Source organism: Lutra lutra, chromosome 9 (genome assembly GCF_902655055.1).
Source record: "Lutra lutra chromosome 9, mLutLut1.2, whole genome shotgun sequence".
NCBI lineage: Eukaryota > Metazoa > Chordata > Mammalia > Carnivora > Mustelidae > Lutra > Lutra lutra.
Window position 1 is genome coordinate 74,525,785 of NC_062286.1, and position 24,772 is coordinate 74,550,556.

Sequence of the window (24,772 nt, forward strand, 5' to 3'; positions counted from 1 at the left end):
TGGAGGCAGGCAGCAGCATGAACTGGTGACGCACAGGCCTGATGCTGCGGTGCCGGCCTGATGCGATGGCACGGTGATAGGAATAGGTACGGTGGGCGAGCAGGGGCCGTGTACTGGAAATGATACCCTGCCCATTTGGGGCACCACCTGTGTGGTGATGGGAGCAGTGAGACCTAGGACTGGACATGTCCGCAAGCTCAGCCCTTCTTCAAAGGGAGCCTTTTATTGCACCCTGCTCCAGTCCTGTTTGAAGGGTTTCTTAATCCGACGAGGGACATGGACTTCTTCCACGACAAAGGGTGATGATAGTGGTGTGGTGACACCTGTCTCCGAGGAACTTCTCCTCCCTCTATCGTGAGCCACTGTGACAGGTGAGCCACTGTCTGGAGTCAGTCGCCAAGAAGGTTCGAATGCTTCAGGGACACTGGGGCAACCTCCAAGAGGGACCAGTCTGTCATTGCCATGCTGAGCTGAATTCAGGTAAGACCTTTGTACCCTTGTTGTGTGTTCCCAGTTCATGGTCCCGTAGTTCTGCAGGTTCTTCTATGGGAGAGAGGGCAGGGCCGTGTCTGAAGGTGAGCTGGAGAGCTCTCACACCTCCACGACTGAGATGGAGACTCTGCCCCTAGTCATCCCACAAGTGAACAAAGGGATGGACGTCATCCAGCAGCCAACTTCCAGCCACTAGTATTCATGCCACCTTTCTGGAAAACTTGTAGTGAGGCCCTTGTAAAGGATGGAGGGGGCACACCTGTAGTAACTCCTGTGGCACGTAGGGATATTACCTGCTTGGGGTGAGTCACCTTGAAGAAAAAAAGTGTTAGCCCCCCTGTCAAGAGTGCTCCGCAGTGACTAGAAGGGCATGAGGACTGCAACTGGTGAAAGCCTGTTTGAAAACCTCTTTAGGGCTGAAAAAGGTAGAGTGTCCTGAGAATTGCCTCCTCATGAATAGGCTATGTCATTTCCTTGCTTGAGGGGAGAAAAGAAGTGATCCTGTATTTTCCACATGGAAAACGAGAATACAAAGAACCTTGGATTGTATTTTGTAGTGGTTGTTGTTGCTGTTGAAATCATTTAGCCACCATAGAGCACATCATATTAGTTTCGAAGGTAGTGCCCAAGTATTCCTCATTTTCGTATCACCCCCAGTGCTCATCCCATCGCATGCCCTCCTATATGCTCCTCCCCAACGGCCCCATGTCCCCACCCACCTCCGCTCCAGCAACCCTCTGCTGGTTTCTTAGGTAAGAGCCTCTCCTCCTTTTTCTCCCTCTCTGGTGGCTTCCCATTCAGTTTTCCCCTCCCTTCCCCTGTGATTATCAAATGGCTTCACGCATAGGTGGAACTTAAGACCCAGGGCAGGGGAATCACAGTGGGCTTTCGTTCAGTGAGGTTATTGTGTACCTTTCCATGTTTGACCACATTTCACTCTTCCTGGGAAATGACCCATTCCAGTGATGTGTCCATTGTGTCTGGAGGGATGGGGGTTCTTCGCTCTTGCTCAGTGAGTTGGGATCCTGAAGCGCGTGTCAGGAGAACCTCCTCTGTGTTCCTGTTCCACTGGTGCCCTTGTGGAGCCTCCCTTTCCTTCTCTGGAAAACGATGAGAGGTCCGGTTGTGCAGTGTTTTCCAGAAGGCCGTCCAGCTCCAATCTTCCGGGGCCTAGAAATAGCCAGCTGTGGTTTAGTCCACGCAACAAGGGATAGCAAAAATTCCTTCAACTACTCCAGGAAGACACACAACCAAGTAGAATGGGAACACCAGAGGAGCGTAGCTCCAAGGGGACGTGAGTGAAATGCTTTTACGACAGCCAATATCATAGGAAGGTATGTTTTCTGTGGACACAGAGGTGGGCACTGGCCTTTCCATATCAACAGACTTCACTTTTGTCTTTGGACTCTTTCATTGATCTTTAAGGTACATTTATGCTCATCCTGAGGAGACCCGATTGGGAAACTCTCAGAGCATAATCTCATCTTTGACTGCCTAATACCCACCTTTCACAGACATTTTTGAAAATACAGTCTAACGGACATACAGTGTTATCGTCGTTTCAGGGGGAAGACTAGGGATTCAGGAGTTCTGTATATGACTCAGTGCTCAGCACAGTAAGTGTACTCTTAATCCTCACCCCCTCTTCCCCCCCGTCCCCCCACCTGGTTCCCACCAGAATGTTCTCTATATTTGAGCCGGTTTTTTTGATTGTCTCTCTTTCCTTATTCCCATTATTCTTCTTTTCTGTTTCTGAAAAGTCACCCATGAATCAAAGCCCATGTTAACCTAACACCCACGGATGTTAAGTCTTACCTCTGTATCTTGGTCTGTGTGAATTGTGGTGAAGCGACCACCAGGTTCAGTCTACAGTGGCTCCCAGGGATCCCCATCCCTGCTATGTACCTGCCTGTCTATCCTCTGATGGATAAGTGCAGGTGCACCCGGGTAGGAATGAGTGGGGTGGCACCACTGCTGGCCCGTTTGGAACTCAACAGGCGTGTGCCACACGGTTGGATATCATCTATCATGTATCACAGCATGAGAAAGGTTAAGAATGTTGAATATTTTAAAATGCCCCTAAGGAAGCCATCCATTCAAAATATAAAACTGACAGCTCTCCCTGGGAGCATTAGTGGAGGTGAAGTATAGATATTTCATTAACTTATTCATCAGTCTGTGGGTCAAACATTTATGGTCTCCATCAGGAGTATATGGGACCCTCAGGATACAGTACACTTGATCCTTCCCTTGTGGCTCTCGTGGTCAAGGAAGACACTTGGGTCTCCACGGCGGTCTCCCCGCAGACATGTGCTCCACAACCCCGTGAGCTGTAATAGGGAGGCTCCGGGAGTGAGAGCCTGGTTCCGCTGGGTCCGGAGAGGTCATGGGATGGTTCTCGGAGGAAGAGACTTTGGTGTAGTCCTTGCAAGCCAAGCGTCTGTGCATCAGAACATCAGGCTCTAAGCATTTTTCATGTCTACGCCTTCATCCTTGAGGCATTTGATGGGATGACAAAACACTCTTCTTCTAAGAGTTCAGGGCATTAGAGACCACTTCTGCGATCGCTGGAGCCATCGTGACGGCAGCGGTGAGGCGCCTGCCCTCGCACACTGGGCCCGTCCCCCAGAAGCCCACAGACCTACACTGCTGCAGCCTGGTCGACAGCGGGAAAGTCAGCATTTGGGGCCCTGCCTCTACCGCGGGTCCCCAGGGACCACATGGGTACTGGCATCCCATCCGGTAGGAGCAAAGTCAGCAAGGAATGCTAGGGAGGGCCAGTGGCAGGACCCAGCCCTCCTCAGCAGGCGTGGCCTTGACCGGCCAGCTAGAGGCAGGTCTTGGGGGACCTCCAGAGCACCAGTCCCTTCTGAAGGGGCTCACCTGCAGGCAGAAATCCCACGGAAGGAGGTTCAAGTACAGAAGCCTGGGCTGACCTTTCCCTTCCTCACCGCACAGCCCACTGAGAAGAACACTTGTGTGAAGTTCATTAATGGGGCATAACTGCATTCTTCACAATCAATAAGCCTTCTCCATGGCAGAGCCTAGCGCAAAGGCCAGCCCAGCAGGAGTCAAGAAGGAAGCAATTGCCCATCAGCCAGGGGATCCAGAGTGAGGTCATTAACAGGCTCAAGGGGTGCTGGCAAGGCCGGGGGCAGGGGACACAGCCCCAGCTAGTCCCAGGCAGGGCTGGGGTCAAGAACCAGGCAGTGTGTCAGTCAGACCCCAAGCCCTACCTCATCCAGGAAATAGAGCTGCCCCTGGTGACTTGGCTCAGTTGTTCCGAACTTGCCAAAGGTAAGGATGTTTAGTTGATCTGTTCATGGACTAGTGTGTGGCCACAGATGTGCCCAGGTCCAGTGGAGCGGCCTCGGCACGGAGGCAACAGTGGAGAGACTGGTCTGCTGATGCGGACATGACCTTGATGTTGGAATAAGGTAGAGCACATCCAGGTGGGCTGCCACCCGTTTCTTCTGCTGGAAAGGTTGGAAGACCTGCCTTCTCCCCACTCCACTCCTACCCCCTTCCTCCCTCTCTTTCTCACCCACGAACACACTTTCTAGATATTCTCTTTGGAGAAATGGCCTGGGCGTCTACCACACACGGAGACAAGCCATGTTGAACAGACAGGGGGCTGGGCACCTGCTAGTTCCACGGAGACATCGGTCCCTAACTGGGGCTCTGGTGCACCTCAGGGACCATAAAGGCTGCAGTAGGAGCCTGGGTGCTACATGCAAAGAGCCTGACAGGCCATCCACATACCCGTGAGGAGTTTCACGAGCAGGTGACGGAAATGGCAGGTGTCTTTGCATTGATGACAGTCCTGTCCTGTCAGTGAGGACCTGGGTTTTCATCCCAATCAGTCTCTCTGACCACCCACAGGTGACAGAGTGTCACTGTCGGGAGAGAGCTGCGGACCCGGGCGTTGTAGCGCCGGGCCTGGTCGCTGGCGGTGGGGAAGCCAGGGAGGTTACCAGGTCACGGTTTCCACCACCAATGGGACCTGACCACGCAGCCCGATAAGCACATTTAGCTCGGCAGGCACGGGATCCATGAGGAGACAACGGCACACATCTCTTTAGGAGGGGTGAGGTCGGGAGCCACCCATGCAACCCTGGGTCTCCACTATAAAATGCAACACTGGCATTTACTGCGTTCCAGAAAGAGTGCCAATGAGTCGAGTCTCTCGCTGGAACATTTATACCTGGAATGTCATTTAATCACCCAGGACCCTGAGGAAGCTGAGGGTGTGGAGGGGTGGGCTGTGGGCCAGGAAGAGAGTGGGCTCTTGTCCGAAGGAGCAATGGAGCCACGATGCCACAGGACAGGAAACGGAGGGCTCTGAACATGAGGAGGCCGGGGGGACGGATGGCCCCACCCCGGAGGAAGGATGTGAAGGATGAAGTCCGGGTGAGGCCGGGGGCAGGACGGCTTCATTGGAGCCCCCCAGCTCCTCTGAGAAAGGCCATTTCATTAAGTTCTTGTCACTGGGCCCAGACCTCCCGCCAAAATGCAATCAGCTCAACAAAGCAGTTGGCGAGTGTGTCTGTGTGGGGCCGGGTTTCTGAGGTCAAGGAGGGGCCCTCCAACCGGCCCCTTCCTTTGCCAGATTTCATCTCCTTCCCTCTGCCTCCCTCGGAAGGTTTCTGGAACAACAGGTCTGCAGTCACAGCGAGGCTGCCGCTGGGGCCAGGGCGGCCATCACCAGCCTCAGCGGCCCAGAAACGCTCTGGCAGCGAATTGAGCTGTCATTCCACTGCGGGCCCTTGAGCGTGACGGCTGGAGTAACGCACGAGTGCCCCCTGTGTCAGGCTGTCACCCGACTCCTGGTCAGGGATGAGGGGAGGCAGGGGGACAGCACAGGACTTCTGCATTCACGGTGCGTGCCCCGAGGGACCCGGGCTAGGAGTGACACAAGGCCAAGGGGCCAGGGGTGAGTCTCTGAGGATGCCCCTACCCTCGCCTGATCAAGCCCTGGGCTCAGGGAACTCCAGAGGCCTGTCATGGGCACCTGCACGTACACAGGGGAGCCAGGGCCTCGCCTAAAACTCTGCGCCCTGGATGCCTCACTTGCCTCAGCCTAGTCCCAGTCCCCAGCGACCGTCCCAGGTTCTGTTCCCTCCTCTGTTCCAGGTTCTCAGGCTTGCTTTCCCCAGCTCTGAAGCCCTAGGCATTCAGCGCAGGCTGAGTTGGGGTGACCAGGACTCCTGGGGTGCCCCCCAGTGCCCTGATGTCCCCCTGTTTTTGTGGGTTCCTGGCCCCTTTCACATGGCCCACAGCCAGCCAGCACGTGGGGAGAGGGCCATCTTTGGGGCACCGGGGCCCTTCCGTTCCTCATTAGGAAACTGCTCAGCTCCCCTCTGGCGGAGGAGTTGGGGTTTGCTGCATAAAATGTCAAATTGCACAAATTAAAAATGTAAATGCTGGCATCTAATTAACCAGTTGACAGTGGTGCACAGCTGCCAGTGACAGTGACTGATTGCCTTCTGCCAGCCTCTCCCCAAGCAGCCCCAGCCCCGCCCTCCTCCCGGGTGACCCCAAGGGAGGGAGGGCATCGAGGCAGAGCAACTGTGTGGAAGAGCCTTCGGGCCCTGTGCAGGGCAGCATTTGCGTCTGCGGGAGGAGGGGTCAGAAGGACAGAGACGGACTGGACGCTCTTCGGTAGCTGAGAACAAGGCCGACGCAGGGGACAGCTCCTCCATACTCCTGCTCCCAGCCCCATTCATCCTCTGGCCATATCAGCGTCACGTCCCTTCCCTCTGTACCCCCTGTACCCAGAGCTGCTGAGGGCTCTCCCGGGCCAGCCCCAGAAGTGCAGGTGGGAGAGAGCTTCCCGTGGTCCCCTGGGAACCATGCCGCGCCATCCACTGGCCCCAAACATCGTGCTGGGAGCTCCCATCTCTCCTCTACTCTCTCTGCATGGCTCCAGCTCCTTTCTTCCCCTCTCCCTCCCCTGGCAGGTACTACTCGGACATCGGGAAGATGCCGGCCATCAGCGACCAGGACATGAACGCGTACCAGGCGGAGCAGTCCCGGATGCACATGAATGAATTCAACGTGCCATGAGCGTGCCATGAGCACGCTCTCGGAGATCTTCTCCTACATGGGCAAATACAGTGAGGAGGTGAGCCTGCTCGGTCCCTGTTGGGAAGGACAGGCTACAGAAGGACATCTCCCCGCCTGTAGCAGCCTCTGTGCACAAGAGCACCAGGCATGAACCCCAGACAACCCCCCACCGCTGCTGGTGGAAACTGCCTGCCACCTTGGACTTGGGGGCTGTGCTCTGTAGAACAGGGACTGTAGAAATGTCCCAGTCTGTTAATTCTGCCTTAATCCCTAGTCTCAGATATTTAGAGAAAGTATCTGTTTCTTTCTTTTTCAAATTCTTATTTCTTCCCTGCTTGTCCCTCTCTTTTATTTTTCCCTTTTCTCTCTCTGATCTAATTCTCTTTAAATAAGCAGTGTCCCCCTCGCATGGCAGGCTGTATGGCATGGTGGGGTGGGAGAAGAGGGGATGGGGGGGAGGGAGGATCGCAACAGATACAGAACAGAGCAGAATGGGATCTATTTACCTACCATGTTCCCAGGTGGAAAGCCTCCCCTGGGGTCACGGCCAGGGCAGACAATGCCTTCTTCCGGGAAAGTAGGGAGGTGCTTATGGGAGGTCTCTTTGTCACACAGATTAAGCCCAAGTGGGTTCAGAACCTAGGCTCCCCATGTCTGAGCAGCAGCATAACCTCTTGAGTGCAAGGTAGTAACAGGAGCCGAAGCCAGTGCCTCCAGTTCTCTGCCTCCTCCTGACTCATCATTGAGAGTCTAGGAGCCCCCAGCTAAGGAAGGAGCCCCAGCAGGCCAGCAGCAGTGTCCTGCTGCAAACCTCAAGGGAAGGGGAAGCCAGCTGTGGCTTCCTCGGGGTTGGGGGGCCGGAGACACCAGCCTGTGGGCCAGTGTTGGTCCAGGGCCAGGTTTTCCCCTGTCCGTGGCCACATGAGAGAAGTAAGGAGGACATGGAATGTGCCAGCACAGGGTACAATGGCCTCATCTTGGAAGCACTGCCCTTTAGTCTACAAGGACACTCGTCTACTCTTGAAAATGTCCCTTCTTCATGAAACGTTGGTGCCAGTAACTGGTGGTTCTTGGCCAGTGAAGAAGTCGGTGACTCCATCTTGGTTTCCCCAGTTAAATACCTGTGAAGCGGGCCAGCAAACCCAAAGCTCACAGAGCCTCCTCTCGAGCCTTCGGCCTCCTCTTTGCCTCCTGGTCACCTACCTAGAAACTGGCAGGTCTGTTACTCAGTCCCACATCGCCAGAGTCTGAATCAAATTCTCATCTCTTTTCCCTCACGTCCTCCCCGTCATTCTCCTCCACCAACCATCTGATCTCAGAAAAGGCTCTGGCAGACATGATCACTGCTGATGACCAGGAAAGCATGAGCTAGAACTCTCAGAGGGGTATTTGTTCATTAATGTGCAAGTGAAGCCAAATGGCTTTCTCAGTGTGGGCTCTTGGGCAGCTGTTGGGGGAAGATAATCCGTTGTAGGAAGGAGGGGTGGAATTTCTCAGTATCTGTGAGACCACATTCCCCAGAGACCCAGGGTGCCACCCTTCACGTGGGGGCGGGACTGTGTGCTTGCTCACCCCGGGGGCCCAGCACATTGTTGCGCGGGGGTGTCTGCCCACGGCCAGCTGCCAAACTCAGGCAGCAGAGGGCACACATTTAATCAGACACGCTGAGGTGGGTGCGACCCCTGTGCCCATAGACCCCAGGGTACCCACACGCTGCACCTCACACCTGAGTGCCCCCACGCCTCTCCACCAGTAGGCCAGGCTGCCCGCGGACCCAGTGGCTTCATGTGTACATCTTTGTGTGCACATGGCTTCCGCAGCCCGGCCACACTCGCCCTGTGTGTGCACGCCCTAAGAACAGAGACCTGGATGCACAAACCAGTAACCTCCCCATTCTCCGCCCTTCCACAGATCCTCGGACCTCTGGACCACGACGACCAGTGTGGAAAGCAGAAACTGGTCTACAAACTAGAACAAGTCATAACCCTCTTGAGCTTAGACAGCAGAGAACCGTCCTTCCAGGGCCCCTGGGGGGAGGGACACACCAAGCCGTGCCTCAGTCTAGATTATCATCTTTACCAAGTGCAAGTTCCAACTGGCGTCAGCAGCATCCCCTGAGCAGCACTGTCTCTCTCCGCCTCTTTCTGTCTCTCCCTTCTCCCTGCCTCTCTTCTCTCTCTGGGGCTCTGCCAGGGCGATCGAACCAGGCCACCGCCCCTCAGCAAGTCCCAGAGGGCCAGGCTCACACAGGGACCTGGCCAGAAGATGACAGAGGGGCTCTCTTTCCCCGATGACTGCAGACATAAGCAGCGGGGCCCAAGGATGGAGGACAAGCCACGGAGAGAGGATGCTCCTCCACCTCCCACACTGGGCCGAACCTTGGACTAGGGAAGAGGCAATGAGCTCAGTATTATCTTCATTGAGAAGACATCACCTGGCTCTCTTCTGTCCCCCATTTCCATCTCCAAGGGGCTCCACCGGGGTGTGGTCCCGTTGCAAGTGTGAGAAGAAAGACCACAGCCCTTGGCGGATGGGGGTTGGGAGAGGGGCGTTGGGAGGTGTTTTTCGAGCTGCCTCTCACCTGTTGGGTTGGCATCCAGAGGCCACCTTTTCCCCCTGTGGTCTTCTTGGAGTCCTTCCAAGTGCTCCTCCGGACCTTCCTGCTCCAACCCCTCCCCAGCCTGTGGAAAGCCAGACAGGAAACACAGCAGTTACATGCCACCACAGACACCCTCCTGACCTTCCAGTCTGGCTCCGAGCAGCAGAAACATCCCACAGAAGGGGAGAAAGGGAAAGAGAGTCGCACCCACCCTGGAAGCAGAATGTGTTGTTTTCCACTCACCCCCAAATGCAAATGAAGCACGTCCACTGTCCTAGTCCTCATCCATTGCCACATCCTTGATGCTGTCTAGAGAAAGTTCCGGCATCCTCCTCGGTCAGCGCTCATCTAGGGTCAGTGGAAAACGCAGAGTACATCCAGGAGATCCTACCTCCGGCCACCGTCACTGGCTCCATCCCCAGCACCCGTCCTGAGAACTCTATAGAAGGCTGGGGCGGACAGCCAAGCCCCTGTCCCCCTGCAGAGCCCTATGCCATTGCTATGCAGATGACCTTGTCGCTGGACTCTCCAGACCTCCTTGGCAATGACTCCTTTACCATCTGCTGCCTCTTTAGTCACTGCCTTTGCCTCACCTCCTCCTCAGTCATCGCAGAGAGAACCACACTCAAGCCCAGCCACACGGAGACAAACCAAAATGCCAGCCACACTCAGCCCCCAGCTCGCCATGTCTGGGAGGGACCAAGGACTCAAGCTGAAGGACTGAGCTGACAACGTAAGAAGAGACATACAGCAGACCTCGGCCCTGGCATCTGTCTCTCCACCTGTCCTTCCATCTCTGGACCTCATTTCAGGCAAATGTGTGCTCAGACATGGGTGAGCAGGGGCTGTGGTAAGAGATGGTCACATGGAAGGTCACGGAAACCTGAATCCTGAAGGGACCTTAGTTGCCACCTGGCCCAGTTTCCCACCCCAAGCGGGATTCTCTCCTGGCAGCTCTGGTGGCTAATTGTCCATGGCTCTGGGAGACAAGGAGAAGCATCATCCAAGGTGTGGTTGGGAGAGAGGGTTCCGGTCCTACCTTCACTCCCTGAGCATCAGACATCCATCCCTGTCATCCTCTCCAAGTGAGCCCCAGTTGGAACAGGGAAGGAACCACTCCGTTTCCAGCAAAGCCCATGGAGCACCCTATACTTTTAGGAACCTGGCCCCTTTGGATATGAGTATGTGTGTGTGTGAGCTTGCGTGCACATGTGCATGTGAGTGTGTGTGTGTGTGTGCACACGCACGTGTGCCCCAGGAGCAGGCAGAGAGCTCAAAAGGATTTTTAGTCCTGTGGAGGGGATTCTCTAGTGATTCCCTTCTCCTTCCTTGCTCATTGATTCTACAGCTTCAGGACATGTCAACACTAGCTTCCTGTGCTAAGTGCAGGTGGGGGGAAGGAGAGTCACCTGTTCGCAGGAAACCAGGGTGCTCCGTGGCCTGGACTCGACTAGAGGCCGGGTGGAAGGTGACCCACACCAGAGCAGCACGTGGCATCAAGGAGAGGACAGATGGGGACAGAACATCAGTAGCCTAGCCTCGGGAAGAGGAGAATGGGGAAAAGATACACATGGAGGGGGAAAAATAACCAAAGGTTTTGGTGAATGAAGTGCCAGGTGAAGAAGCATGGGCTTTCTACCCTTGACCCATTTATTTCCAACTGAGAAGCCACAGGCCCCGACCAGAGAGGAAGCACGTGGGGGGCGGGGGGCAGAGGCACCACGGCCGCTAAGAGATATTTGCACACGTGAGGGGTTGGGTTGGAGAGAGACACAAACATGTTTAACACTGATTCGCTGAATGGAAGCTGAGTGTGTGTGTGTGTGTGTGAGAGAGAGAGAGAGAGCGCATGTGTGAGAGAGTGTGTGTGATTTATTTTTTAAAGTTTTGCACAGTTAGAAAAAATGAACAGGCAGAAAAGAAGACTGTTATCATGGTTCTGCTGAAGCTTTTATTTTTTACCGGATTATTATTATTATTGTTATTGTTCCTTTGTCGGTACAGAACCACCCCACCCCCCCTGCCCTGCCCCTGCCCTGTTTTGTCACAAGAGAAACTTCAGACACCTCAGAGAGACCTCAATGTCAGGAAGAAAGAGGAGAGGACAGACTCCTGCTTTCTTTTCTCCTGGAGAACGGGTTGGGGCCAATTTTACTTTAATTGCTGGGGCGGGGGGTGGTCGCTGCTGGCTTTTTTTTCTTTCTTTCTTTCTCTCTTCCTTTTCTTCCTTCCTTCCTTCCTTCCTTCCTTCCTTCCTTCCTTCCTTCCTTCCTTCCTTTTTCTTTCTTTCCGTTCTTTTCTTTCTTTTCTTTCTTTTCTTTCTTTCTTTTCCCCGAAGTCTCTGAGGCCTGATTGGGCTGGAGAAACAGGATAGAATCACCCCGAGCTGCAACCCGCCTTGCCCCACCAAAAATTCTCTTTCCTTTCTCCTTTCGTTTTCCATTTTTTCCATTTGGATTCTTGGTACACGTGTGATTCAAAGTAATCAGAAAGCTGTCTTTCGCTCCCCGTGTTCTTTCCAAAACTCCCCTTGGGATCCTGGTCTCCTCCTGGCAGGCCAGAGACCCCGAGAGCTGCCCCGAGGGGTACGGGGGCCACCACACAGCAGAGAAGGGAGCTGGGCAAACTGCTCCTGAGGGAGGGGGGTCCCCTCAAGGCCTCCCTCCCCCATGGCAGCAGATTTGCCGGGTCATAACTCTGTTTAAGGTGGATCTTTATTTAATTCTTGAGTCCCTGGAAGAGAGGAAGAGAGAAAAGGCCCATCTCCTCTCACCTGCCCCTTCAACCTCCTCCTGCACCCTCTAGCCTTTGAGACCACCAGGCTCCAAATGGCGCCGGGAGATCACACAGAATAACTGACCTAGGTTACATGGGGATTTTGAATGTAGGAGAGAGATGGGCTGAAGCTGGGGTGGTGGGAGAGAGGGAGCGTAAAGCTCCTGAATTTGAAAGGACAGATGGAGAGAAGCTGAGACAGATGGCTTCAGGTGGGTCCTTGCTCTCGGGGAGCACAAGTCTCCCCACGTGTGGGCTTTGCCATTCTTCATCCTTCCACATAAGGGGAGACCCCAACACTTCTTGGTAATGGCAAATAGTGCCAATAAGTGAATAAGTAAAGTTGGCTACTGTGTCAGTTAATTCCTCAGGAAAATACTTTTTCTGACTTCTTTCAGTGTGGTTTTAATTTGGGGGCAGAGGACTGCCTGAGTGTCTCCAGGCCAGGGTAGGGTCACACCCCAGAGCAACACGCACACCCAGAGTCAGCCCTAGAGCCTCCCTCTTGTAAGCCCATTGGCCGGGCGTGAGCAGGGCTGTGGTCTGGGAGGGAGGTCATTGTCGATGATCCCAAAGTGAAGCAGACTATCCAGGACTGTGCCAGGCAGGAGCGGGAGTCCACTCCGGCCCGGGTCTCTCCCCCCAGCCCTAGGCTAGTGTTGAGGTACTGTCCCAGCACCCCCTCTCCCCCCACCCGAGATCCTTGTGCTCGTGTTCCCCTTGCATGTCTGGCTTCTGAGAGCATCCCTCCCCCACAGAGGCGAGTGTGCCCCGTCGTCCCCCTTGTCCCCCTCGCCTGCAGCTGCTCACGGAGCCTCTGCCCCAAGGCTGCGTATTTCCTGGTACAGGAACCTCACACCTCACAGCACCCCCTCCCCGGGCAGCTTTAGGCCCCTGTCACCGTCCCAGCACTGCCTCCCTGAGAGATTAGGGGTCCCAGTCCCACCTAGGCCCTGGGGATCCCCCAACAGAAGAGCCACAATGATTTCCCAAGCAGCCTCCACTGCAAGAGGCAAGTCCTGCTGATGTTTCCAGCACCCTCAACAACCATGTGCTTTGCCCTAAAAGGGGAAGTCCTGTTTTCTGTCTGTCCCCTTTCTCAGGAATTAGGGGACACTTGCTTTGGCTTCACAGGATGTGAAGTCAAATACTTAACCTAGCAAGGGTTAAAGTTAATTATTCTTAATCGAGAACAAACTCCCGCCAATCAGAAAGCAAGGAGGGAGGGAAGAGGCAGAGAGGCTCTGCGGGTGGGAGGCCCAGGGACACCCCTTTCGTGGCCCTTCCAGGGATGGGCTGCCCCCACAAGCGATCCCAGCAGGGGTCTGAAAGCCTTCCAAGAGGCATGTCTAAGCATGAATACCCTCCAGCTACCAGAGTCCCCAGGAGAAGACCCTGCCCCAGGCCGATCCTGGCTCCTTCCTGGCCTTTCCTCTTGCTTCTAGTTCACATCAAGGACCTCCTGTCACTCCCCATGCTTGCTGTCAACATCCGGGACAGGTGACTGAGGGCCCCTGACTCTGCAGCCCCTCCCTTTTTCTTTAACCTGTACGTGGACTGTCTACTTGGGGTTTGAGGTTTTTTGTTTGTCTATGTTAAGCATTGGAGATTAAGGGAGGAGCCCATGTCAAGTCCAAATTGCTGAATGGAAGAAAAAACCCTTCACCTATGACTTGCCAGGAGAGCCTTGGGGCTAAGGAGGGGGGCTCCCCCTGTTCTTAAAAAATGGGTCAGGGTATTGCCCAGGCATGGACATGGCTGCTAATATTCGTGGTGCTTCCCGGGCACCTCTGATGGCTAGAGCCACGATGCTGCCCCTCTTCTCCCACAGATGCGGCCAGTGAGAGCTGTTAGAGAGCGGGAAGCTGAGGCACAGCCATGGGACAGGCCAGAGAGGCAGCTGCAGGGAAAGGCTGGGAAGCCAGGAGCCCCTGTCCTCATGGTTCCAAGAGTGGCAAAGCCCTCCACCAGAAAACGAAGGAAAAGACCATTCCTTCCATTCACAAAGGAATCTCTGTAGTAGGAGTTTCAGACTTTGAAGAGAAACTTTTTTTTTTTTTAAAGATTTTATTTATTTATTTGACAGAGATCACAAGCAGGCAGAGAGGCAGGTAGAGAGAGAGGAGGAAGCAGGCTCCCTGCTGAGCAGAGAGCCCGATGCGGGGCTCGATCCCAGGACCCTGAGATCATGACCTGAGCCGAAGGCAGCGGCTTAACCCACTGAGCCACCCAGGCGCCCCTGAAGAGAAACTTTTGTTTTTAATTAACAAGTCTTTGCTCCTGACAAAATTGCTTTGTTTTAATTAGGGGGAGTATCCAACTTTATAAAACATACGGGATGTTTTGGTTGTAAAGGTGATACAACTTTAACAGTAGAGTCCCAGCTGAATTTTGTGAGGCGACAGATGTCTACCCCAGCTAAGCAAAGCTACTAAACAAAACGAGATCCTTAATAAATGAAAAGAGGTTTCTGTCCTCATTGGCAGAGATAGTGACATTGGGGGGGCGGGGAAATGCCCTCCATGGGGTGTGCCCCACCTTCCCTTCTCCTCACCCCCCTTTTGCTTTGTCCAGCCTGGGCTCTCTGGGCCACCCCTGGTGTTGCTGAGCCCCTCTGCAGTCCCCATCAGCTTCCCTCAAACTGGAGGGACTCCCAGTTCAGGATTGGTCAGGGAGAGACCCAGTCCCGTCCCCTGAGAGGGCAAACGCTCATGGCAAATAGACACGTTCTATGCAGATCACCTTCCGTTTCTTTTGCACTGGAATTAGTTCTTTTGTTACTATCTTTGATCTTACGACTCAAGCACATTTTGGAAGGGCTCCCTTCCAAGAGTGGGATTCAAAACAGAGGATACAGTTAAAAGGGCAACGCAAAGGACACAACCAAGCACGACCGCTTCCCAGACAGGACTAACAGATGAGGGTCAGGCCCATGACCGAGATGCACTATGTGTCTCACATGCTGTCCTTCCTCCTCCCTCCCCTGATGTTCTCCCCAGCTGTTGGCTCGTTAAACCTTCTGTTCTTTAAAAAGAAAAACTAGTTTACCTCAAAGAATCTTGTTTCCATTTGGAAACCAATGACTTTGTGTTTTAGAGTAGACGACCCTCCCCCCATCACTCCCTGCCTCGGTCTGGCATCCCTGAGGCCTGAGGTCCTTGCTTGGTCATGCGATGGCAATGCTGACCAAGAACAAGACCTCCCAAACCCTGACATAGACAGGAAGGAGTGAGTGCAGCTGGCCTCCCCCCGCCCCCACCTGAGCTGGTAAGGACCAGCCCACCTCTCCCAGCAGGGTCCTGCCCAGGCATCACAGTAACCAGCAACTCCAGTGTACCACCCACGGAGAATGGCTCAGTGAGCCCAGGCATGGGGGAGCAGTGTCTGGCCTGGTCACATGACCCAGAGTCAAGTCCAATGCTAGAGGGAAGAGGAGAAACAGGGAAGGACGAATGGGTGGTCTGAGGAACAGGCAGAGGCCTTTGAGTCTTGGTGAGAGGCCCTTGAAGGAAGTAGGGCAGGTCACTCCTGCTCTGGTCACCCCCCTCCAGCCCCGCCCCACCTCTGATTCCATAAAGCTCCCACCTTGAACACTGACCCTTGGTTAGGACAAAGCAGAACATATCTTTAGACAACAACAGTGTTACAATGAGCCTCAAAGATAGGTGGATGGAATCTATTAGAGGAAGATGGTCTTCTGGTTTTGATTTTTAACAAAGAATATCCTAGTAAGGTTAAAAAAAAAAGATTTAAAAAAATAAAGTTTTTAAAAAGGAAACCTATGCTATTTAAATTGAAGCCCGGTTGTAACTTGGTAAAGGCAAGCTTCTGTACCTTTGTTATAATTAATTGTATACCTGTGTATGTAAATATAAGGCATTCCTATTTTGTAGTTCAGAACAAAAAAAAACCTATTTGTAATATAGAATAAAGTTTATTAAAAATAATAAAAATGCAGTTTGGCATTTGGGTCTTTCTCTGTGTGTCTGGCTGGAAGCCGGCAGAGGGGAAGCCTGGCTGTAACGAGGCCCCCACATAAGTGGGGACGGATGCGGCAGCTTCTCTCTCCAGCTCCATGATATCTAAACTCAACCACCAGAGGTACGTTTTTCCACTCAGGGCTCTGTCTGCAGTTACAATGCAGACCTCTCCGGAGGGGATCATGCCCCCAGGTGGGGAGAGAGCAAGCATGCTACCAGCCAGTGTCATCAACGGTCATCACTTCCTCATGAAACCGAATCAACCTCTGAATCCTTCTCAACACAGGCCTCCAGCAAACACTACGAACTCCCTAGGGCTGTTGCTGGAGAGGACATGAGTGGCCATCCCTGCTGGAAGTCTTCTCGGCAAACTCTATCTTAGTATTAAGTGATTTCATCAGTCTCTCTCACCTCCAGCATTTTGATAGTGGAAATCCTGAACTCAGTGGTGCCTCCTGCGCAGAAGCAGGACAGGGAGAGAGAGAATGGGAGTGTGGCAGTGGAGGCAGGGAGCGGGGACGGCTGTCCGCCTGTCACCTGCATCTGTCTGGGGTCCATGCTGGCCTCCAGGGGGTAGCGTGAGGGGAAAAGGGAGAACTTGCAGACGGGGCAGCATACGGCCCCACCTGTACCCAGGAGCTCTGCGTCCTCTGCCTTCAACTGGCTGCCTTTGGACAGATCCTTCTGTCTCTCTGGGCCTCAGGTCAACAGCCAGAGAAGGTGAGCTCCACATCTCCACTTATAATTCAAAGTGAAATCCAGGAGAAGACAAAGGGAGGAAACAGGATGTGGCTGGAGAGACAGAAACTCCAAAGCAGGGAGAGTGAGGAAGAGAGGTAGGGAGACAGGGAAGGGAGAAGTGAGACAGACCCCAGGCCACCAACAGCAAATCCTGCCCTTCCCACCTCCCTGCTGCCCCCGACCCCCAGCCCTTGGGCTCTGCCAGCCTTCAAAGAAGAGCCTCCAGGGTGTCACCAAAATGGGACCTCTGGGGGCCAGACAGAAAGGGCAGGAGGTGACTTGGTGCGAAGTCTGTGAGCCCCAGCTTGCCCTGAAACTTCTAGAAGAGAGCCCTTCTGAGATGAGGGGATACCACAGCACCCCAGTGACACTGAGATGTCCCCATCTCTGGGAGTCACATTCTATAGCCAATGACCAGGGAACACTTCAACCTTGAGACTCCGAAGGAAGAGATGACACCGAGGAGGGAAAGTGGGCATTAGCGACCTCAACACCCAGCACAAACTGACGGACTGAGATCAGATTGCTGTTTGGTATTTTTGTTCTGTTTTACTTTTCTTTTCAATAGTTCCAACTGACAGGAAAAGTACATTTCTCTCTTTTCCTCAATAACTAGGCAGGCCATGGTGGGGATAATGGTCTCGGTCCGAAAGTTCAAATTAGATTCCACACGTGATCAAGTTCCTGCCACATCCGCTGACTCCCTCACCTACACGATGTCATGCTTCAGCACGACCAGCCACCGTGACCTTGAGCGGACCACTTCCCTGGGATTTGGTTTCCTCCATGACCAGAAGATACTTCTAACTGCTCTATGAAACCCAGGAGAGCATGTGGAGGGCTGACTTCAAGAATAAAAGTGAAAAGATCCTGAGACCACAAAGGGTCACACATGCATGTGGTGTCATTATTTGGCACAAAAATGATATCATACAAACAAAAGAGTGGATCCAGCCCAGGGCCTCAAATTTAGAATGGATGCCAGACTAGCCGGCTCAGGCCACCATCGCAGAATACCAGACTGCGGGGCTTAAACAACAGACATCTGTTTCCTCATGGTTCTGAAGGCTGGAAGCCCGAGATCAAGGAGCCCGGATCGCTTTCTGCTGGAAGCTCTCTTTCAGGCCTGCACAGAACTACCTTCTGGTCCTCCATGGTCTTTCCTCTGAACACGCATGCAGAGAGCTCTCTGCTGTCTCTTCTCATAAGGACACCAGTCCCATCAAGTTTGGGCCCCACTCTTATGGCCTCATTAACCTTAGCTACCTCCCTAAAAGCCCTCTCCCTAAATTCAGTCACACTGAGGGTTAGGTATTCATTGCCAAAAAGTGAATATCTAACATCTTATGAAAAGGAACATGAATATATTGTGACTGTTAGACTGTGAGATTTTGGAAGGCAGAGAGCATATCAGCTGAATTTATGCTACCCAAGCTTAGTATTAACGTGTCCAGCACAGAGCAAGTGTTCAGTAAGTCATGAACGGGTGGCGGGAGGAACGTGGGCGGTAGGATAGGAGAAGCCATCGGCCACAAGGTAGTCATGGTCATCTCCCCACCCAACGGATACACCTCCGGTTACTTTCCATATCAGGCCACATCCCCTCCATGAATATTTTATCTCTAGGTAACTAATGCCTGGACTTGCAGCCAGTGGCCATCATTTTCAGGTGAAGAGAGCCAGGCGTTATGGTCAGAACCTCATTCACGGTGGCAGAGTTGCTGCTGGCCAAGCAGAGTAAGTGCAGGGCAGGGGCAGGTCACTTCTGCACCAATCCCCTTCTCCAAACCTGCCCTGTTTGCTTTTAACAGAATTCTCACCTTGAACACTGCCCCCGAGCCTACAGGGCTGCAGGGGGGCACATGCCAAAGTTGGGGCTGGTATGTGAGGTTGGGCTGTACACCAGGATGGCTGGTGGACTGCGTCACTGTTCAACAGTGAGCACCTTCCCTCCCTGAATGAGCACGACGGCTTCCCACCCTGATAAAGGAAGGCCGGCCAAGCCACCTGCCGATGGTGTGTGAGCACTGGACAGTGAGGACAATGACAACGCAGAAACACCAGATGACCCTGCTAGTCACGCAGCATGAGTGGAAACTGAGTCTTTGCTGTTTTAAGTCACTGAAGTTGGGGGGGGGGGCTATTTTTTACTGCAGCATAACAGACCATCCTGATGGCTACGGGGTACTGCAAGTTTAAGCTGACCACAAGGTAGCCCCTTAGCTGACAGCTGACAGAGGAAATCTCACCTTCCACCTGCAGAGAATTTTGCTTTTGACCTGAGGCCCCCCCCACACACTTTTTAAGACATTATTAGCTATTTACAGTCAATGTGACTCATTTTGTGGAAGTTCCTAATTTCCCTGAGCTGGATTTTGGAAAGACTGGGGAAGAAGGGGGGAAGACTTAGAAAAAGAAGGAGCAAGTCTTACAGAGAACAGGAAAAAAGGAAGTGGAGGGAAGGGAGGCTACTGGGAGAGAGAAAGAAGGAGGAAGAAAAGGAGGAGGAAGGACAGCTGTTTGCCAGCTGTGTGCTGGAAGTTTTCTGACGGCTGTGACCCAGACACCTGCTGTGGTGAGGGGTTTCCAGTCTCAGGAGGACATTGTGGCACTCACACCCCACACTGCCAGGAGACGCTGTATTTGCCTTCTAGGGATGAATCCAGCCAAGATCATTTTATTTGTTTGTTTATTTTAGAGACAGAGACAGAATTTTAAGCAGGCTTCACGCCCAGTGCAGAGCCCGACCTGAGTTCTCCTGACTCTGAGCATCACGACTGGAGCCAAAGACTACAGTCGGGCACTGAACCAACTGAGCCATCCAGGTGCCCCCAAGCCAAGGTCGTTTTAAAACATAACCTATAGTGGGGGGACAAGATGGCGGGGGAGTAGGAGGAGGCGCCTTTTCAACCTATACCCTAAAGTGAGCTGATTACCTACCAAAGAACTCGGATCACCCATGAAATCAGCCTGAGATCAGAATTATATACATCTGGATCTTCTACAGGGGCAGAAGACGCCAGTGGGCAGGTAAAGTGGAGTGGGAAAGGTGGACTGATATCGGAAGATAAACAAAAGGGGGAGGGAGCCACCAGAGGTGACAGGTTGGAAAGTAATACCCCTAATACGAGCAAGAGTGCCCTGCATCTGGGGACCAGCATTAACTTGGAGACTGGTGAGAGCACTCCAAAAGAGCAAAAGATCACGGGGGGGAAGTTGTGGGAATCGGGGCGGCTAGGGACAGGGGCTTAAGTCCCCGGTTCCTGGATATCCTCCCCTGGCGCTGAGCCAGAGAGAGTGCGGCGAGAAACCAGGTCTTGGTCCCTGAGCCGCCAGCACGCCTGAGATTGCGTGGGTTCTGGCCCCTGTGAGGGGCCGGGAGCCATGCCAGACAGCAGAACGCGCGAGCCCTGCTGCAGAGCCTGAGATGTGCGCGCCCCTCATCCTCCCCTGAGAGAGGTACAAAGGCCGGGCCTGCGCTCTTTGACATGCGCCATTGTTTCAGAGCCTAAGACGTGCGCCCCAAACTCTCCCCTGAGAGAGGTGCGCGAAGGCCCAGCCTGGTGCTTTCGGACCTGCGCCCCGTTCTCAGAGCCTGAGACGCGCGCACGACCCACAGCCTCCCCTGAAAGAGGTGCGCGCAAGCCAGGCGCTCTCAGACCCAGAAAGACCAGGCACTCCCAGCCCGGGCCAGCGGGAAAATCTCAGTGTGCGATCGCTGCTTGGAACCTCTCTGGTGGTCTGGAGCTGCCCAGACAGCCGCCACTGCTGTGGTTTTGGGTACAAGCAGAAGATCCTGCGTCCACAGGGACCGCGACTCAGAACCTGCTCTGCCAGCGGCCAAGGGGGGATGTATATGGGCTCTGCAACACCCACAGAAGAACAGACTGAGGCTTCTCTCTGAGAGGAAGGTCAGGGTGCAGTTTGCTTTTCTCTAAACCTACAAAAACCATCAAAAGCGGTCAAGGCGAGAGGAAAAAAAAAAAAAGGTGAACAAACATAAAAACCTCCAGAAAACAAAAGCCTGAAAAAACTGGTTTCCTCAGAGCCCACCGCCTTGAGGGGGACCGGAGGACTTAACTCAGGGAACATCATTGACTGAAAACCCACGTGGCAGGCCCCTCCCCCAGAAAACCAACCAGGAAGAAAAAAAAAAAAAAAAACTACAAGAGAACGACCACCACTACTTCATAGGACAACTTTTTTTTTTTTTTTTAATCTTTTCAGTTCATTTTATTTTTTTTTTTAATTTTTTTTTATTTTTTTCAGCATAACAGTGTTCATTATTTTTGCACCACACCCAGTGCTCCATGCAATCCGTGCCCTCTACAATACCCTCCACCTGGTGCCCCCAACCTCCCACCCCCACCCCTTCAAAATTCTCAGATCGTTTTTCAGAGTCCATAGTCTCTCATGGTTCACCTCCCCTTCCAATTTCCCTCAACTCCCTTCTCCTCTCCATCTCCCCTTGTCCTCCATGCTATTTGTTATGCTCCACAAATAAGTGAAACCATATGATAATTGACTCTCTCTGCTTGACTTATTTCACTCAGCATAATCTCTTCCAGTCCCGTCCATGTTGCTACAAAACTTGGGTATTCATCCTTTCTTTCTTTCTTTTTTTTTTTTTTTTTTTTTTTACAGCTTTATAAACATATATTTTTATCCCCAGGGGTACAGGTCTGCGAATCGCCAGGTTTACACACTTCACAACACTCACCATAGCACATACCCTCCCCAATATCCATAACACCACCCCCTCTCCCAACCCCCTCTCCCCATCAACCCTCAGTTTGTTTTGTGAGATTAAGAGTCACTTATGGTTTGTCTCCCTCCCAATCCCATCTTGTTTCATTTACTCCTCTCCTACCCACTTAACCCCCCATGTTGCATCTCCTCTCCCTCATATCAGGGAGATCATATGATAGTTGTCTTTCTCCAATTGACTTATTTCGCTAAGCATGATACCCTCTAGTTCCATCCACGTCGTCGCAAATGGCAAGATTTCATTTCTTTTGATGGCTGCATAGTATTCCCTTGTGTATATATACCACATCTTCTTTATCCATTCGTCTGTTGATGGACATCTAGGTTCTTTCCATAGTTTGGCTATTGTAGACATTGCTGCTATAAACATTCGGGTGCACGTGCCCCTTTGGATCACTACATTCATATCTTTAGGGTAAATGCCCAGTAGTGCAATTGCTGGGTCATAGGGTAGTTCTATTTTCAACATTTTGAGAAACCTCCATGCTGTTTTCCAGAGTGGTTGCACCAGCTTGCATTCCCACCAACAGTGTAGGAGGGTTCCCCTTTCTCCGCATCCTCGCCAGCATCTGTCATTTCCTGACTTGTTAATTTTAGCCATTCTGACTGGTGTGAGGTGATATCTCATGGTGGTTTTGATTTGTATTTCCCTGATGCCGAGTGATATGGAGCACTTTTTCATGTGTCTGTTGGCCATCTGGATGTCTTCTTTGCAGAAATGTCTGTTCATGTCCTCTGCCCATTTCTTGATTGGATTATTTGTTCTTTGGGTGTTGAGTTTGCTAAGTTCTTTATAGATTTTGGACACTAGCCCTTTATCTGATATGTCATTTACAAATATCTTCTCCCATTCTGTCAGTTGTCTTTTGGTTTTGTTCACTGTTTCCTTTGCTGTGCAAAAGCTTTTGATCTTGATGAAATCCCAATAGTTCATTTTTGCCCTTGCTTCCCTTGCCTTTGGTGATGTTCCTCGGAAGATGTTGCTGCGGCTGAGGTCAAAGAGGTTGCTGCCTGTGTTCTCCTCAAGGATTTGGATGGATTCCTTTCTCACATTGAGGTCCTTCATCCATTTTGAGTCTATTTTTGTGTGTGGTGTAAGGAAATGATCCAATTTCATTTTTCTGCATGTGGCTGTCCAATATTCCCAACACCATTTATTGAAGAGGCTGTCTTTTTTCCACTGGACATTCTCTCCTGCTTTGTTGAAGATTAGTTGACCATAGAGTTGAGGGTCTATTTCTGGGCTCTCTATTCTGTTCCATTGATCTATGTGTCTGTTTTTGTGCCAGTACCATGCTGTCTTGATGATGACAGCTTTGTAATAGAGCTTGAAGTCCGGAATTGTGATGCCACCAACTTTGGCTTCCTTTTTCAATATTCCTTTGGCTATTCGAGGTCTTTTCTGGTTCCATATAAATTATAGGATTATTTGTTCCATTTCTTTGAAAAAAATGGATGGTACTTTGATAGGAATTGCATTAAATGTGTAGATTGCTTTAGGTAGCGTAGACATTTTCACCATATTTATTCTTCCAATCCAGGAGCATGGAACATTTTTCCATTCTTTGTGTCTTCCTCAATTTCTTTCACGAGTACTTTATAATTTTCTGTGTATAGATTCTTAGTCTCTTTGGTTAGGTTTATTCCTATGTATCTTATAGTTTTGGGTGCAATTGTAAATGGGATTGACTCCTAAATTTCTTTTTCTTCTGTCTTGTTGTTGGTGTAGAGAAATGCAACTGATTTCTGTGCATTGATTTTATATCCTGACATTTTACTGAATTCCTGTAAAAGTTCTAGCAGTTTTGGAGTGGAGTCTTTTGGGTTTTCCACCTATAGTATTATATCATCTGCAAAGAGTGATAGTTTGACTTCTTCTTTGCTGATTTGGATGCCTTTAATTTCCTTTTGTTGTCTGATTGCTGAGGCTAGGACTTCTGTTACTATGTTGAATAGCAGTGGTGATAACGGACATCCCTGCTGTGTTCCTGGCCTTAGTGGAAAAGCTTTCAGTTTTTCTCCATTGAGAATGATATTTTCAAGAAATTGAAGAAGACACAAAAAGATGGAAGACCATTCCATGCTCTTGGATCGGAAGAATAAATATTGTTAAAATGTTTATACTTCCTAGAGCAATCTATACTTTTAATGCCATTCCAATTAAAATTCCAGCAGTATTCTTCAAAGAGCTGGAGCAAATAATCCAAAAATTTGTATGGAACCAGAAGAGACCCCGAATCACTAAGGAAATGATGAAAACAAAAATAAAAGTGGGGGGCGCCTGGGTGGCTCAGTGGGTTAAGCCGCTGCCTTCGGCTCAGGTCATGATCTCAGGGTCCTGGGATCGAGTCCCGCATCGGGCTCTCTGCTCAGCAGGGAGCCTGCTTCCCTCTCTCTCTCTGCCTGCTTCTCTGTCTACTTGTGATCTCTCTCTCTGTCAAATAAATAATAAAATAAATCTTTAAAAAAATTTTTTTTAAATAAATAAATAAAATAAAACTGGGGGCATCACGTTACCTGATTTCAAGCTTTACTACAAAGCTGTGATCACCAAGACAGCATGGTACTGGCATAAAAACAGACACATAGACCAGTGGAACAGAGTAGAGAGCCCAGATACGGACCCTCAACTCTATGGTCAGTTAATCTTCGACAAAACAGGAAAAAACATACAGTGGAAAAAAGAGAGTCTCTTCAATAAATGGTGCTGGGAAAACTGGACAGCTATATGTAGAAGAATGAAACTTGACCATTCTCTTACACCGTACACAAAGATACACTCAAAATGGATAAAAGACTTCAACGTGAGACAGGAATCCATCAGAATCCTAGAGAGGAACATAGGCAGTAATCTCTTCGATATCAGCCACAGCAACTTCTTTCAAGATATGTCTCTAAAGGCAAAGGAAACTAAAGCCAAAATAAACTTTTGGGACTTCATCAAAATCAAAAGCTTCTGCACAGCAAAGGAAACAGTCAAGAAAACAAAGAGGCAACCCACGGAATGGGAGAAGATATTTGCAAATGACAGTACAGACAAAAGCTTGATATCCAGGATCTATAAAGAACTCCTCAAACTCAACACACACAAAACAGATTATCATATCAAAAAATGGGCAGAAGATATGAACAGACACTTCTCCAATGAAGACATACTAATGGCTATCAGACACATGAAAAAATGTTCATCATCACTAGCCATCAGGGAGATTCCAATTAAAACCACATTGAGATATCACCTTACACCAGTTAGAATGGACAAAATAAGCAAGACAGGAAACAACATGTGTTGGAGGAGATGTGGAGAAAGGGGAACCCTCTTCCACTGTTGGTGGGGACACAAGTTGGTGCA

At 51.4% G+C, this 24,772-nt stretch overlaps 1 protein-coding gene across 1 annotated transcript in view; it reads left to right on the forward strand.

The window, feature by feature from the left end:
- Positions 1-415: 415 nt before the first annotated feature.
- The window catches only part of LYG2 (lysozyme g2), a 162,164-nt gene continuing 137,807 nt past the window's right edge, over positions 416-24,772 (forward strand). Inside the window, exon 1 of the mRNA XM_047746238.1 lies at positions 416-480. The gene's annotated coding sequence lies outside the window, so the exon portion shown is untranslated. The remainder of the gene's footprint in view (positions 481-24,772) is intronic.